At 37.4% G+C, this 15,094-nt stretch overlaps 1 protein-coding gene across 3 annotated transcripts in view; it reads right to left on the bottom strand.

The window, feature by feature from the left end:
• Window positions 1–15,094, bottom strand: part of RNF182 (ring finger protein 182) — a 37,126-nt gene that overhangs the window by 13,696 nt on the left and 8,336 nt on the right. For 2 of the 3 annotated variants that reach the window (XM_051799271.1, XM_051799272.1), the window contains exon 3: window positions 1,405–1,484. The gene's annotated coding sequence lies outside the window, so the exon portion shown is untranslated. Of the gene's footprint in view, window positions 1–1,404; window positions 1,485–4,647; window positions 4,797–6,186; window positions 6,234–8,016; window positions 8,065–15,094 lie in introns of those variants that run through there. The other variant, XM_051799273.1, reaches the window with a different exon arrangement.

Here is a 15,094-nt window from a genome sequence, read left to right on the forward strand (position 1 = left end):
GAAATGAAATCTTCAGCCTTACAGATATTGAAAACTTCAGTGGATACAACCCTGGTCAGGCCAGTCTACCTTGGAATTTCGCCCTGCTGTGAGCAAAGGAAACAGGATTTTTGCAGAGATTCCTCCTAACCCAAATTATTCTATGATTTACTGCTTTGGTATCCTGAAGTCACTCTATGTGATCTGTTTGAGAAGCTTTGTCCGTTACTGAGTAAGGAATCAGGCTGACATTTGTCTGTATAGTTAAACACTGCTCCTAGATACTAGTTCTTTCATTTAATATATGAATTCATTTTTACAAGCAAACCTAGAGACCTTTTCATATTTTGTCTTCCACAGAACCTATCTGATGAGATCAACGCAATCCAATTGCAGAACTTCTCATTCCCGTGTCTAATATGTAGCACATAGCAGCTTTCTGAACAAAATATTAACTACTAGACACGTACAATGATGACAGCATCCACTGCAGTTAATTCAAGAACAAGCACATCTGTTACACTATGACAAGCACTTGTCTTTTGTAAGAGTCCTGAGTAAGCACTGCAGGAGTGAATCCATCATTCCCATTGCTGCTTAAGCTGTGACTCCCTCTCTTCCCCTTCCCGTACCTTACAAACTTCTCTACCTGAACATTTTACTAAAAAGGTAAAAAAGCTGAAGCCAGAGAGGCATCTTCTGGATGGCAGAAGATCACCAGCAGTCCTCACAGTGCTCCAGTTGACTGCTGGAGGGCTGTCCCAGAAGCAGGGGGAATATCCTCCCTTGAGAGCAAGAGGAGGCGACCCACAGGACGAGACAGAATAAATAATAGCAAGTTCTTATGTGTGGTCCCAGGTATGGCCAGACAGAGTGCACAGGACTACATCAGCCCAAACAGGCCACTGGCCATTGATCAGTTTTCTACAAATTACTGCTCTGCAACTGCAGGCTTTCTTCCCAGGCATGGAAAGAAAGGTGAATGGGCTCTGCAACATGTTATGGCCCTTCTTTGCACTCATCTATCAAACACTGTGTAGACAAAGTGTTCATGAGAGACCAGAAGCAATTACTTGTAGATGAAACTCTCAATATTGGAGCTCAGTCATTCTGACAGGGCAAAGTAAATGGGAAATTTGTGCTTCTGCTCCCTAATGAGACATCATCTTTGCCTAGTTCATCAGACCAACCTTTTATCATTCATTTCTTTCAGTATTTTTTTTTCAGGGAATTTGCCAAAATTTCACATATAACCTAAAATGAATATATGAGGTCAGCAAGGAACTTCCATAAGATATCATCCATGGAGCCAACCAACATGCAGCATTTTCAAAGGTTTTAAAAGTTTCCTCTACATGCAAACCAAGCATATTTAGGAAATATGAGAAGGGAAGTAGAGAGAAAAATAGATACAGAGAAACTTACTTTCCAAGAAAAACAACTTCTTCCTAAGGTTCACTTGAGAGCACACAAGAAAAGCCTGTTCTTCTCCACATGGGCAAGAACTAGTGAAAAGGAGGGAAACAAAATTAGTAGAGCAGGAATACAACTGGGAGATTTTTCAGTCTGTTTTCTCTGAAAGAGAGGAAGTAGTCCAACTTCTCTAGTTTGGATAGAAATACCCATATGTTAAGATTTTCATTTAGAGAAATATACTGGGTAAATCCCATTTACTAAAATTATTTCTGTAACATAATCCAGTTATCTTTATAGATCTGTTGTTGATTTTAAGCTTCTTTCAATATTATGCGCTAAACACTCTGAAGTGCTATCTCTTCTAGCAACCACATATTCACAAATGCTAGCAATTCACTAAAAAAAAAACACCAAAGGCAAGGCAACCAAAGAGATAAACTGTGCTTTGAAAGAAGAGTTGTAAAAACATATCAAAATACTTTCCTTCACAAGTGTCATAGAAGATCTTTGATCACTTCTACTTTTCCAAACAAGCTGCAATCTCTTCTCCAACACAGACCAGAAAGGAGCCATCTCCTGTAGGCCACTGCATTCACATTTGAGCAGTTTTGCTGCATTCTGACTCAGCAGGAAATGACCATCGCACCAGATTTTTCCAGCTTGCGTTAAGCACAATGCAAAAAAACCCACCCCAAAATGCTTTACTAATCTGACATTTGAATAGACTACATTCAAAGTGCCAGCAGCTATCACATGTTCAACCTGTTTCATGCCACATTTCTGCTAACAGTGGATGGGTTTTAACAATGGGTATTTCCCTGTCGACTCCAATCAATGCGAGACTTTGCACCAGAGCTACAGAATGTGACATACTGATCCATGCTCAGTTTATGGTCAGCTGTATAAACTGCTATGAAAAATGCCTTCATTCTTTTCACAAAAACTTAGTTTTCAACGGCATAGGTAATGAGGTTGTTCCTCCAATAACTACGCGCGAAAGAGAAACTCTGCAACATATATAGCAAAAAGTTGTCTATTATTGACTGCTTCACAAGACACTAATACAAAACAGAAGCATTTTTATCAGAAGTTATTGTGACAATATTTAGAGTCCTTTCTTGATCTCTCTCAATCCTCTACAATAATGTCACAAAACTTCAAAATACAGAAAATTATAGTTTTTCATATTTGAAGTGGAATTCATGGGTCTCTATTCATTTAGTTCAGAAGTCATGTAATATTAATGTGTCATCTCAGACTAAAAAAAAAAACCAAAACAGTCAAATTTTTTTTTTTTTACTATTAAGTAAGCAGGGAGATTTTCATCTAACGCAGAGTTCACTTAATTCACAATAGTGACATTGGCTCTTAGGGTACTTTCTACATCCTTTGCATGTGCACATTCAATATCACCAGATCCCATTTCTTTTTAACAGCATAATTTGCAATACTTTTCCATTATTCCACTAACTCACATTATGTGTCAGGTAGTAGTAGAAAATGGTATGAATAAACATTGAGTGCCTTATTGAAATCCTACTATTCTCAATTACTCACTTTCTAGCTACGGGCTACTACAGCATTGATATGAATCTTAAAACTGACTATGGTGTAGAAAATAATGTTTTATTATTTAGGTTTGTAGGCAAAAGCAAACCCTCTTCCAATATTTCTTAAGAAGAAACTCTCCTTCATATAGAATTCATGAGCTATTTATATAGCAATATGCCGAATGACTTCTTAATGTGACATACGGTTGTGGGCTGCTTTGCAGCTGTTTTAAGAATAAAACTAATAAAGGACAAAGGATCTGAGCTCTTATGAGTTGTCTTGGTTTAAACTGGCTTAATTAGATTACTTTGATAAGTAAAAGGAGGTGGCTCGAAATTTGTATCTAACACGGTAAGTTTTATTTTTGGAAATACACTAGTTAAAGAGAATTAATTCCTTTAAAGTTATTTTTAATTGTTTCACAACCTGCTTGCTTGAGCTGTTTTAGCATTTTCTCTTGTATGGTTTTCTCACTGCCAGTGGGTTTTCCTTTATGACTCTGACACCAATAAATGATCTACTCCAGTAAAAATACATTTCACGATAGAACTCATGACCTTACTATTATTGCAGGGAAAGGTTAGACATTCTCCTTTTTGGTAGCAGGGGTGGGTTTTGGCAGTTTTATCAAATAAGATAGAGTTCTGTTACTCTGCTCTAGTGGTTTTGCCCTTTAGAAGCTCTTCTGAGAATTGAACAGACTTTAGGACATGGATTCTAGAATATGACTTGAAAGATACAAAATTATAAATAAATAAAAAGCTTCCCAGTATTACTTAATACAGGCATAAATATTTAATTATATGACCAACAGATATGTCTAGCATTTTTCTTTATATTAGACATTATTAAAAGCCAATATGACTTTGTATTAGGTTTCAGAACACATGATGATAGCACTGTAGAATTTTACATCCTTGCTTTGCTAGCTACTGTATGCTTGAATGTAAGTAACTAAAATAAGTCCAGAAATGCAAGCAAATAACTTTTACTTTTTTAATAAAAATTACTTGTGCTGGAAGACATGAAGTGACATACTCAAAAGGTAAGATCCCCAAAATATGACAGAATTCCTTTCTTTGGACATATTTGCTATGTTATATAATTTGGGAGGGAGCAGGTGAGACAAAATTACAGAAAATTAAACTTGATTACATCACCCAGGGAGAAATTCCTCTTCACACATGGGAATCATTTTAATGCATTATAAGTAAGTTCCAATTAACCTTCAAAATAAGACTTAAATAGAAAGTAAGTGTGGCATTAGCTTTGTTCTAATGAAGCTGAAAACAATCTCAGAACTGACTAGAAATGAAGGTGTACTGCTTGCTTTTTCTATTGTCATTAAGAACAATCCATCTAATACAAGTATGTTTAACTCCGTTCATTCTGTTTCGGACATTTTTGAGGATATGAGTATACATAAAGATTTTACTATATTGCCTATTTTATCTCAATAGATTAGTGCAAACAGGAAATAAAAAGGGTAGGGCATTATACAGGGCAGTACTGATACTGAATTTTATGTATTCTTTACATATATTTGGTAACCAGGTTTTCTCATTTAACTACTGCTCAGATATTTGCATGTTATCCTGTGCAGAAAGGAAACGGTAAAAAACAACTGCAGTTACTTCAGTCACAGAATGTTCGAAAACTGAATGTCAAAATATTCCAAATCCAATACAGATTTCCACTTACAAACAACTTTTCCAGACCTGGTCTTCCAACATCATGTCCTTTTTGAAATGCTGGTAAGCAAAATCCAATCTAGCTGATGTTGCAGAAAGTACTAATATCTTGAAAAGTAAGGGTCTGAAGAAACAACACTTTAACCTGGATGCAGTAAACTGTTCACTTAAAGCACACATCTAAAAATAGTTATTACTGGGATAAAAATTATTTTTATTTTAGCAATATAGCAATAGTTGACATATAATCCCTCCTAACTTGACATTATTATATCTATTATTATAATAACATCATTATAATCACTAGAGTATCAATGATGTAACTAAGAAAAAATTTTCAAAAAATCTTATTGATGTATTTTAAAAAAAAGGTAAACACAAAACCCTGAGATGCCATAAAAATACAATAGATCTTGCAGTAAAGTTGTATGTCTTCAATTGCCTTCATGAGAAATGAATGATCCCAATGGACAAGTGTCAGTGAGGAGGCATTTACTTTGACAGTCACATATACTGCCCTCTTAGAAAGTATTCGTGAGAAAAAGTCCATTTGGCCTGATTTATACACCATATGCAATGAATAGTCACTGTATGCACACCCATCATTCTAGATGCAGGTACGTGAAATAAAATTGCATGCATTTAAAAAGTGGATGGAAGCAATTAAATTAATTTGTGTCAAATGATACACACAGCTTTTATTCCATTCCTTTAAGGAATACAGGATCATATCAAACAAGAGTAGCTTTAAGTATTACTCTGGAAGCATCTTTGTAGCTACTGGGGTTGATCCAGGACTGTCAGACCTCCATAAATTGCTACATAACCAATCTCAGAATCACCAGAGTGTTCTGCTGGTGAGACTTGCTTACTGAGATTAATGCTTGTAAAGGACATAAACTTCAGAGGGATTGATATGAATTGTTCTGCTTTTAACATGTTATTTAGCCGTGCAATGTGGTACTTTTTAACCCATTCTCTGAACTCTCAGAGAGAGTTGAAGTGCTACTGGATGGAATACTTCAAGTAAAGGACAGAATCCTTATGGGCTGAGACTCTACATACAGCAATAATATAGAGACTACACTCTGTAAGCAGACACTTCGGTATGACTGCTTTCCCAAGAGAGATCCTCTCCATTGGTAGTCTCAATGTCTCCTTGAGAGTTAGTTTTGGAGAGTTAGCTTTGAAGGGTTAGCCCTCACCAGACCTCAGATTTTGGGTCACATTTTATTCAGTGGACAAAAGAAAAATCACCTCCACTTACTGTGTGTATGTCATCCCTAAAGCACATAGGAATCTGTGAGGATGAGCTGAAATATGATATCCTCTGGGTGTTTCTGAAGGCATCATGGTCACCAGGGTCACCCTGAGACCTGTGGGTAGGGTCTCCTACTTCTGTGAGCACATTCAGGCCTGGAGTGCCCTTCGAATGGCATAAGAGGAGCAGAAAGATGCTGCAATTTATTCACAGCATGTATCAGAATCAGTTAAGAATGCTGTGTACCTCCCTCACATGTGTTTCTGATAGAAATATACTGCCACTTACTGCCGTGGCAGCAAATCCAATCAGGTCTAAATCGTATCAATATGAACCTGCAAAAAATCGGAAAATCTGCAGTTAGAAAATGTGTTTCAGGAAGTGCTGCATAATTCTATCTTGGGACAAGGACAACCTGGACTTTATGAATTTCCCACCATCCTAAAGAGTTACACTGACCAAGTCTCACGAACTCAATGAAGGGTATGAAACTGTCTTTGCTTTGAGCAGAGCTACAGCATTTTGATGCCATTTGTAACTAGAATGGTTGAAAGGTTAAACTAAATGAAAACGTTTGAAGTCTGCTAGTTGAGCACATTTAAAATACAAAATGCATGAGAGGAAAGTATGCTTCAGAAATTTTGGAAGTAATCAAGGCATATTCAGAAACAGCTTGTATATTAAACTAATTAGAAAGAAAAAAAAAAAGCAACTAACACAAAACAGATAGAAAGAACATAAAATGTAATTCTAAAAGTTTAAAAAGCAACACAGTCCACAGGGATTCATTACACTTGCCTATTAACCTGGTTTAGTGTAAATTAGTAACTGAAACCACGTATTGGTATATTCTTAACTGGTAATAATTAATAGGGATTTTAGTTTAAATGTTTTGCAACACATAGTACAAGGCTAGAAAAACTAGAAAATAGAACACTAACAAGTTCTGAATTTCACTTAATGTAATAAAAATTACAACATCAACACAGCAGCTCTTTAGTGAGTATTCTCAAGGATATCAGGTTTTCTATACAAATGAACACTTTGGCTGAGGCTTATGGAATAAAGCAGGAAATTAAAAAGCATTTCTTGCCTTCTACTAACTAAGAAAAGAATTTTTGATAGAACCGAAACATAACCAGGAACATCTTAAAGTACCAGATGTTTTAAATGACAGTTTTCTTCAAAACATTTTAAATAATCAATCTCCTCTGCTCTGCTTTTACTTAAGCAAGTGAATATAAGGCTTCTGAAAGTTCTACTATGTAAGTCTCTTTTCCAAAAAGTAATACGAGAAAGATGCGCAGAAGGCAGGATAGCATCCACTCTGAATCTGACTTTTTCGCAACTCTGCAAACATAGACCACATAATTTACAGCAAGTTAATATACCTTTTTCCTCTGGCTTGGTTTCTTGACAGAAGGAACTCCGTGAAATTGATTAAAATCCAATTCTGCTCCAGAGTCAAATGATTACAATATTAGTTGAGAGTTTCTGAGCTCATATTTGTCCTTCTCTGCTTCTAGAGGGCTCTTTCAGAAGGTGCACTCAAAGAAAGTGCATTCTGAGGGGTATTTCCCATTAGTTGTGGTGGATATATTTCGCAACAGTGGGTACATCTACACTTTAAACTGCAGTGCAGTGTTGACATAACTGAGCCAGATCCAACCTAGCTATAATAACATGCAGTTCTGGATGAGCTAAGTTAATCTGTCTTGTAGGAGAATCAGTCAACCTTATGTACCATTTCCCACTCTATCATCCTGTGCTAATATGCTGAGGCTTTTCTATAACCTGTGCCAATATATCTTGCCTATCTGTAAGCCATCACCGTAGAGTGTTGACAGAAGCTACATTTTGAAATGCAATAGGAGATACCTAAAAGACAGTAAAAGTTGTACCTTTCCTTCTCAGTTTCCAGGCTTAGATACGTCTCAGTTTGAACTGGGTATCTCGGAGGATCAGTAACCACAGAAAACGGGGTCTTTCATTTCTATTTACTCAAAATTTTATGCAAATGTCATTATTCACATTATGTCTGTGTTCCTCCATACAGATACCTTTCAAAAATTTTTTATACCCATAAATGTCTTGTGTGTTTGAAGTGACAAGACTTACACTAGAAGGCTTGAGAAACTTGAACTTTCATGATTTTTCTCCTGAGAGACTCCTGTTTCTGAGTGGGCTTCACAGAACACTGCTATATGGACAGATCATAAGACAAAGGTGGACTGAGGGAGAAGCAGCTGCTCCAGCAGTGAATTTTATGTGAAGTAGATTCACTAGACAACCCTAGTATCCATTTTGCCTTATTAATGAAGCACTCCTTTTCCACAGCAAAAGGTGATAGTATATCACTCTGCCAATGCCAAATCTCTAGCTTTCAATGATCCCACTCAACTGCATAAAATAAAAAGCTCTGTACAGCATTTTTAGAGATGTATTTATGGCACAGTACAGCAACAAAATCATTCTCTCCTTTTAGGCCAGAGTCGTGAATTCTTTTGATAAGCAAAATGGCAATACGGCATATTGATAATCCATTCGACAGAGATCCTCTTGTATAAATCAGGAGTGATTCAACCAAATGAGGTGCAACACTTGCAAATATGTCAACAAATCACATTGGTTTGTCTTAAAAGAGCCCTTTGTCTGGGGAAAAAAGTCTTCTTCCTGTTGCTTTCCTTATGGTTGCTTGTAGCTCTAAAGAAGTGTTGAGAAAAACTTTACTTGAGGGATTTGTTCATTAAATCTTGTCACTGACTTTACCTTGGAAAATGACAGCAGAAAATAAATCTTGGATATAAACATTTTCTTAGGATGCACATGCAGGCCTTTCAGGCAGAATTCTTATTTATTTGGGTAACAGGGAGAAATTTGGTAGGATTAAGCACTAGTAGAATACTGTATGCTTTTCTTCATTGTTGTTTCATAGATCAGAAACTTTTTTGATGTTTCTAAAATTTGTTACTGCCTCATTTATTCAATTTCTTAATTTGTAATCCCTGCTAAGGCAAAAGTCATACTGGATTGACTAGAAAAGTGACACAAACAGCCATTAATTTCTCCTTGGCTCTGTTACTAAAAAAAAATTACTATTTTTTTTAATTGCCGTATTATTAAATCTTGGAAACAACTGTGCTTCATAATATATAACTTCAACTAGGGAACATCATCAGTAAACAACTATGACAGCATCTAGTCATTCATAAAAACTGCAGGACACTGTTCCCTTCCCCGAAAAGATAAAGTTCTTTTAATACACTGGGTTGTGCAGAAAGGTGCAGACAAGATCTCAAGGACACTGTTTATGAATACATGAATTGTGGCAGCCCCATTGGCAGGATATCAAGTCTGAAGGACTTACTGATCAAACATTATGTGAATGAAGTATTTGATACACTCACATAGACTTGGTATCATATCCGAATGAGACACTGCAGACTCAGATGTGTCTCATATTCTGTGAACGCACCAGGTGGAACCATTGGCTTGTAACACCAGTGGTTCTGAAAGAACTTGAGATCCCACTCACCATCAACAGCAATCCTTACCTCACATGGCAAGATTTTAACCTAGCTACTCAGAGAAACAAAGTAGAGTGCTACACATTATAATTCTCTTTAAAGACTGTAAAAGGCATCTTACAGCAACACCTTAATAACCACATCATTAAGCACTAGACCTAAATGGGAAAAAAAAGGACCTTCTAAGTAAATGCTCACTATCTTTTCTAAGCACTCTGAAGTAAATCTTACTCTTGCTTATATTTGTGCAAAGCCACTTAGCTCAGTTCCATTGAGTTACTGATGTGGCTTGAGTGTAACTGAGCACAGAATGCAATTTACAAGATTGCTATCTGAGAGTCTTGGGATTCTTACAGAAGAGAGCTGTGAATTAGAGAAAAGACTTCAGCAGTATGATGAGTTTTATGTAGGGAGTGGATAGAGAGAGCTAAGTGTGAGTGAAGAAAATTCAGGAAAAAGCTTTCCAAATTGGCACGTTAAGGAAATACAGCAGAAAGCACGTATGGGGGGAGAAGGTCTGAATGGCATAAAACCAAGTTTGAGCTGATACACAAGATGAATTTGTGGGGAATTTCAAAGATACAGTATTACACACTTTAGGAAGATGGCCAAAAAAGGTACAGGGTGTTTAGATAAGGGGAAGGGAAGCCATAGAAGAGTCAAGTCAGCTAAGAAAGTGTAGGTTACAAGGTATATGTTACATTTTACAGGAGTCAAAGTAAGAAAGTATTAAGGCACAGACAGAGGTGGGAGGTGAGGAAAATTTTGAGTGTTATACAAGAATAGATCATGGGAAATTTTGGTAGCAATCTGAATATGGAAAGCAATGGAGATATGACATATGGCTTCTGTTGCCCACCACACTGATGAGAACGAATGTGATAAATAGTAACAGAATGACAGAGCAGGAAAGTATGTAGGAACAACATGTAATTTTGACACTGGAAATACCCATAAAATAGCTACATTGAAATAGCAGAGTTCAGGAGAAAACTGTTTTATTTTGTTGTACAACATTTACTTCCTGAGTTGTAAGACCACCAACATGACAAATGGCTTGGTTCATCTAACAGAAAATTCTATTAAGGGTATGAGGGGGTGTCACAGCAGATCCTTTAGTGTTTTTAAAAAAACAGTATTTTCTCAGACAACAAGCAAACCAAGAAGCACAACTCCTGGTCTGTGGTAGAGCTGACAGATGTGCATAATTTCGAGTAACATGCCTTTATTCTATATGTCCAGCAATACTGCTGTAGAGCTGAATGAGAGAGATTATTTGTGGCTCCAGGCTCATACAATCAGCTTAGCATCATAAAGAACACAACAAGATGAGGTCTGCAAATTGGAAAGTTCAGTCTGGGCACTGGTTTTTTTTTTTTTTCAAGTGGATACATAATCCTCATTGTTTGTCATTGATCCTGTCTTAGTCAACAATTGAGACAACATTTCAATCTCAGGTCCCTGAAGTTCAGAGATTTATAGCCTTCTGATCAGAAAGACACACTGCATGGAATCTTTTCAAGTACAAGATTATTTAATACGGTCAAAATAACCCCTCTTGGGAATGTGAAACTAACTTTTATGCTTTGCTTAGAAATATTTTGGTTTGGTTTTGCTTTTTAGTTTTTTGGTACCTGCATGACTCAAATCCATTTTTAAAAAAGAAAACAACATTTAATCCTCACCTGTGAAGACATGGGTAGGTGGAGCAAATGAAGATAAAAATGTAAGATTTAAGAAAGGACCACAAAAACATATTATACTAATCTTACTTCCTGTGCAGTGAAGTTCATGGAACATACTCCACTAATTCCTGCACTCAAGTGATAGAATCACAGAACAATTTACACTGGAAGGAAACTCTGGAAGTCATCTGGTTCAAACCTCACTTCCTGAAAAGTCTAGAAAACAATACTGCAACACTGTGTAACAACAATTTAGTAAAGTTCAGTGGGAGATCTACGAAATGGGAGGGTGATAATCTCAGTCCATTCCATGCACTGACAAGTACCAAGGCATATGTGACCAAAAATCTGTTCAGTATTCATAATGGAGGTACATTCCTTGCAATGACATGGTGGACAAGGGATGCAAGCTATCCAGTCTTCACCTTAAATTCTGGTTTCTTTTTAGGTAGGCAACCACGTGCTGCTGCTGGATGTGTTTTTCTGTTGTCTTTAGGCAACAGCAAACAATCTATTCTTCCTGTCCCACCTCTGTGAGTCATCAGGATTTACTCACTGACCTGTCTCCTGAAGTGGGTGTCCTCTGAAGCTGCACCATAGCTGTGTGCTGTTATCTAGATGACCTTCTAATTTGGGCACCATCAACAGCCATTCTTGTTACTTTGGTGCTTCTACACCTATTCAATCCCCATTCACACCAATCAAGGTTTCCATTGCAATTCTCAACAGAAGTAAAGACAGGTCTGAAGGGCCTTGCCCATTTTAGTTTTGAATGTCTCCAGTGATGGTGGAGGGTTCACAAACCCTCTGGGCAGTGACTTGCAGTGAAGAACGCACTCATACCCCCGTTAGCTCTTTCACCATTCAGGGGGCAGATCCAAGACCTCTCATACCAAGCACATTGCTACCACACATACAACGCAAACACAAGATGATAAGGAAAGTTTTCAAAGCCACACAAGGAACAGTAAATTTGAGAAGTTTGACAGGCATTGACATCTACCTGTGGTCAGTACAGATCACAGAGTTGCTCTAGAGAAACAAAGCCAGCTGAATACCCACTTGGTTTCCATAATCCCCAACTAAAGAATACATGCTTAGAAATGTTGGGTACTGCTATATGATTTACTAAATCCTCCCTCAGACTGTTTGGCAGATGACATTTTGCCTCTTACCTAGATGGAACTGCCAGTTGTGTCATAGCTTGGGGTCTAGTCACCCCTGAGGGTGGCAACCTCCTCTCTACCTCTAAAATGAGGCTGGCCTTTAAGGGAGAGCCCTCAGTTTTAGCAGAGGCACTTAGTGCAATTTCCATATGTGTGTCTTCATCTTTAGGATTCTATTCATTACACATTCTCGGCATTGTGAATGAACACCAAAAGAAACATACAAACAAAATTCACTGTTGAGTACTTTTGTTTGAATCACACATGAACTGCAATATCAAATAAAGATAAAATTTATGTGTACATATTTGAACACAAATGATCACATTTTCAGGTATTTTTCTTAATAAATTACTTTTTTGATTGTTCTGATTTTCAAAAGCAGGTCTAACATACAGTCCATTTTCCAGGGACTGTGCATTGTTGAAGGATAAAGTGTGTTGCTTCACACTTTATCCTTCCATACTTCTAAATCAGTTACTATATATTGGGAAAAATGCAAGATAATTGCAATTTTCACATTGAAAATGAGCACTACTATATCTTCATAAAAGAAAGCATAACAGGTAAAATATTTTTGCTGGTGACTGTTGTTTAACTGGAATAAAACACTGCATTTTTGAAAATGCAGAAGAAGTGAAAATGTTCAAGGCCAGTTTGGATGGGGCTTTGAGCAACCTGGTACAGTGGAGGGTGTCCCTGCCCTTGGCAGGAGGGTTGAAACTAGATGACCTCTGAGGTCCCTGCCAACCCAAACCATTGTGTGATTCCATGAAAAGTAGCTCAATATATTTCTTTGAACATTACATTAATAAAGTAATGATTTAACCTGCAGGTGGCATCTGTAGAATAATGTCTAGCTGGATAATTTTATCTACTATTTGAAGAAAATTCATCAGTCGTAGTTATGCTCTACAATCAGTACTTGAAAGGGAGTGACACACATACAAACACAGACATTCCCTGCCTGTAAGCCCACTTCACCAGAGGACACAAGATGTCTCTATTGAAAAGCTGATTCAAGACTGAAGAAAAGAAAGGTTTAACAGAATTACCAGGGAGTTACTTAAATAAAAGAGAAGCTTCGTTGAAACAATTTAAAGCTGGGACACAATGCCATTATCACAATGCCGTGTATTAATTATTATGTTTGCTCTTTCCGGCCTGTCATAATGATGAACAATAATGATTGCACAGTGTGAGACATTCACCAGTTAGTTAATTCACCCAGTCTAGGCAAGGGATCAAAGATGTTTCTATACTGTCTGTTCCTTAACAACAGCCCTTTTTGGTTCCAAATGTAATGAAAAGAAATCCTAGAATTGGAGTGACTCGTGCACATCTTGGCTGTCAGAGCCTAAAAGCCAGCTCTGGGAACACAATTGCCACAACTCTTAACTTCAATCTTTCCAGGGCAGCTGGCACTGTGGAGAGGCAGAGAGCGCTCTATGACTTCAGTTGCCTTCCTCTCAGCCCTCCAGTGGACCATCTCTAGTGTATTAGTGTCAGTGCCATTCTTTGCTTGTGTGAAAGAAACGTCGGGGGAAAGAAAAACAACCCAAGTTTCATGGACATCTGGAGTTGTACACGGGAAGTGAGCTTTGTCAAGTGTCCTCGCTGGAACCAGTGGGTTTAGCTGAACAGACCCCCAATATTTGCCCATTTCCTATCAACACAATTCCCTGTGGTTTCCCCATTATCACTTTGCTCATCAGTGAATGTATGATGCTTGCTGTTTGCTGCCTGGCACACTGCATTTCTTTTTGCAGATGGGTGAATAACCATTCATATCTCTGACTAGAGTCTTTCTTTTGCTAGAGATATGCAACTGGATTTGTGTGAGGCAGCTGCTCAGTATTTGTGTGCCAGTTAGAGTGGCCTAGTATGTCATGGTGGACAAATGACGTCAGTTCTGGAGCAGGCTTCACAGGAACTGTGCCACGGCTTAGTGCTATGAATGCTGATGAAATTGCTTTCCCAAGATCTGTTTCTTCTCTCAGAACAATATGATCTTGCAATATATGGGTTCAGTTTGATTTTTTTTGTGTGTAAGTCTTTCAGGCTTTGCCCATTGTCTGAGTGCTCCGCACTCCTTCAGTGTATTCTCTAGAAAATTTGATATAAACATTTCAGTGTCTACTGGTAGTGCAAAATTAGGTATTTAAACAGACATACTGTCAGGGTAGAAATTCATTCTCATCCACATGTCAGTCCAGAAATCCCACCCATAATTCATATTTCTTCCTGAAAGACCCTTAGCTTTCATATTCCCTACCATAAAAAAGCCCAAACCAAAACAAACAAAAACCCCCACAAAACCCAGCAAACCACTTCAATCCATTGTGACTCAAAACTGATGCCAAATAATATTAATCTCCTTCTCTGGAATTTTCTGACATACCCTACTTGTTGCACTTCTATCTGTTTAGACACTATATTGGGCACAGGAAAGTTCATATTATTGTGTCTTGTCCATGAAAGGTATTGCTAACGTTTGAACAACAAATAATGAATCGAATCCATCAGCTATGTTCATTACTGTAACACACACATAAACATTTGGATTTTAATTTTATGCATATACAAACATAAAAGCAAATGTTCACTGAAGTTGCCCTTTGTCAACCCTCCAAACATCCCCAAACAAATGCAACTCTTTCAAACATGATCAAAGAAGCTCTGGGCCAGCAGTAGCAGGGTCATATGAACCTGACTTTTCAATACAAACAGCTGTGTGCTGATCACTGTGTATTTTTTATTTCCCAGGAGTTATTATTTCTCATAGCATTTTTACTTGCTTCTTTTTGCTGTTTATCTC

This window comes from Manacus candei, unplaced genomic scaffold, assembly GCF_025592945.1.
Source record: "Manacus candei isolate 608988 ecotype Guabito, Panama unplaced genomic scaffold, ASM2559294v1 h1tg000049l, whole genome shotgun sequence".
In the NCBI taxonomy this organism is placed as follows: Eukaryota; Metazoa; Chordata; class Aves; order Passeriformes; family Pipridae; genus Manacus; species Manacus candei.